Genomic DNA, 2,868 nt, shown 5'->3' on the forward strand with positions numbered 1-2,868 from the left:
TGTGTGCAAGTCAAACATATAGGGCGATCGACCTACCGGAACGTCAGAGGGCACATGTCAAGTTTGTGTGTGGCAGGGAGACATGACTAGAGCGCTCGATGTATAAGTGTGTGGGGGGGAGTGCGTGGGGGAGGGGTAGGCAGAGGCCTAATTATAGAGGTAGAACGACTCGTATATGTGTTGAGAAGGAGAGACCCAACTATGTCTTGAGGGAGATCGGTCGACATCCATACATAACTGAAGGACGGGAAATATGATGGGACAGAGAGAGAGAGAGGAGAGAGAGAGGGAGGGAGAGGGGTAGAGTGCTGGATGGGTGATGGAGTTGCTTCTCGAAGATGGTGGGAGAGGCCTGCTAGACAAACGAAGGGTGGAACTGCAATGTTATCAATAAGAGTGGGGATATGTTTCTGTGTGTGCCTGTGCATGATAGATCTGTCGGGACGCATCCATGGATGATGAAGGGGAACCATGTGTTTGGTAAGCAAACCTAACTAGATCAGTAGATTAGTTGTTGTTTGTCGGAGGAAGGGAGAGACATAACTAATGAGGTAGATCGATCGACGTGTGGGTAAAAACGAGTTATAAGGACATAGCTAGCTATATGTATAGCGGGAGATCGGTCGGTGTACGTCCATTTGTTAGAGGCAAATAAGGCCCAGTGAGACGGATAGACAGAGGGAATGGAGCTAGGGGGTGGTGCGAGAGGCCCATCTACTAGCTAGATAGGGGGAGGAGTGTGCGGTTGTGAGATCGATGAAAAGAGGGGCGAGAGTTTACACGTGTGTGTGACCGTATGAGAGACACGAGGCAAGGACACATAAAGGAGGAGATTGAAGGTGCGTGTGTATGTTGTAGGCAGGCATCGTTGGAGAGGTTTATCGATTGGTGTGTATCGAAAGGAGTTGCGGAGACTCTGGGAGAATGACCTAAAGAAAAAAAAAGAATGTGCCCGGCGGATAGAATGCCGAGGGAGGGGGAGGGTGAGGAGGGCGTGTGCATGCACGAGACAAAAGTTAGTGGTAGCTATAAAGGTTAGAGGATTGTGTGGGTGTAAGAGACTAACAAAGATCATAATTTGATATGAAAGTGGATTCATATATTTGAATAGGAGATCATAGTGTTTTAAACATATGCATGCATGAATATAGCGGTGATACGCATGCTATGCACATGTTATACCATAATGTGATAATGCATGGTGTTTGCAACTCATAGCTAAATGTCGAACAATCTAAACCATACTATACATCAAACAGTCTCACATTTTATTTGAATTTGTGATAATGTGTGGCGTTTGCAGCTTACAACTAAATATCAAACAATCTAAACAATACTATATATCGAACATTTTCACATTCTATTTGAATTTGTGGTAATGTGTGGTGTTTGCAACTCACATCTAAATACTTGTAGGCGTAGGGGGCGGGGCACCATACATAATGTGATAAACACATTATACATATGAGACATGGTTTAGATTATGAAGATCTAGCTAGAGCTAGAAATGTAATGTGATTTGAAATCAACATAAAGTGGATTCAAAAAATCAAGTTCGAGTTCATATAGTACACATAGTTCATATGTAACTCAAGACTAATCATGTGGTGTGCTGTGAAGATAATACATAAACGATGGTTTAACTTGACAATAACGATGATTGTAGATCTTATTAAAACAGGGAAAAGAATTAAAATTCTTTGACTTCACAACAATCATTACTGTAGATCTTATTCAAATAGAGAAACGAATTCAAATTTAGTTCATATTGAAGCGGTAGTATATACGGTTGGAATGCACTAAAACATTCATTTGAGTAGTAGGTTGCATGCATTATACACGTAGCGAAATATTTTAATTGACATAACATGAATTCAAAGTTTTGAATGACATTTGTAGTGCGAATTGATTTGGTACAGTACACATTAGGCTTGTCCGAAAATTTCAACCCGCGCCTTGTTAGCCCGAAATATTTAAGATATATCTTTGTCTCGTTGTGCTCCGACAACTCCCTCCATCTCAACGCGCGCCTTGCTATTCCGAAATTACAACGCGTGCAAAAACTCCCACCTCCTGTGAAATCCTGACACCCGAAATGCCCGTGGTACCCCTGAACCGAAATATCCACCTCAAATCGGTGGGGGTACTTTCGTAACTTACCCCACATTTTGGACAAGCGCATTCCTAAGCCATAGTTCCCCACTCCCATCCCATCCGCCCACCCATTCATACACCGAGGCCGCGAAAACCCGCGACGAAGCCCCACACCCTGCTCTGTCCGCCACCCAGCCGGAGCCTCTTCCCCGATGACGTCGTCCACAACAACACCTCGACGTCCCTCGTCCACCGTACTGGATGAGGATCCGTCGTCGATCTCGTCGTCCCGCCGGTTCAGCCACCCCGTCCTCCACCTCCAAGGAGCTGCCCCAATGTTCCCCTCGTCTTTCGCGCCACCTCCATTCCCACACCACCGTCTTCACCTGCACCACCGGAAGAGCATCATCATCACCGTTTCCTCTGATGAAGCCGCGGCCTAATCGGTGCCACCTAAGAGGTTGTACACTAATCGCTGCATTTTCTTCTTGATTCGATCTCACGGTGCTGCCGGCGCTCGGTCCCGAGCCGACACGGCGCGACTCCATCCATGGCGGCGTCGTCGTCCACTTCCTCCACGGCGTCGCTTCCTCGGCAGTGACGTCCACATCAGTAGGAGCTGTTGCTGCCTTAGCTCTCGCTCGCGCTACTGCTCTGCTCTTGCTCTTGGTCCCCTGCCTGGTCTGCTCTTGCTATTGCTCTTGCTCGCGTTGTTGCTCTCGCTCTTGCTCTTGCTTGCGATGCTGCTCCGATTTAGCTACACTTCAGTCGACT

The sequence above is a fragment of the Triticum dicoccoides genome, chromosome 5B, assembly GCF_002162155.2.
Source record: "Triticum dicoccoides isolate Atlit2015 ecotype Zavitan chromosome 5B, WEW_v2.0, whole genome shotgun sequence".
NCBI classification, from domain to species: Eukaryota; Viridiplantae; Streptophyta; class Magnoliopsida; order Poales; family Poaceae; genus Triticum; species Triticum dicoccoides.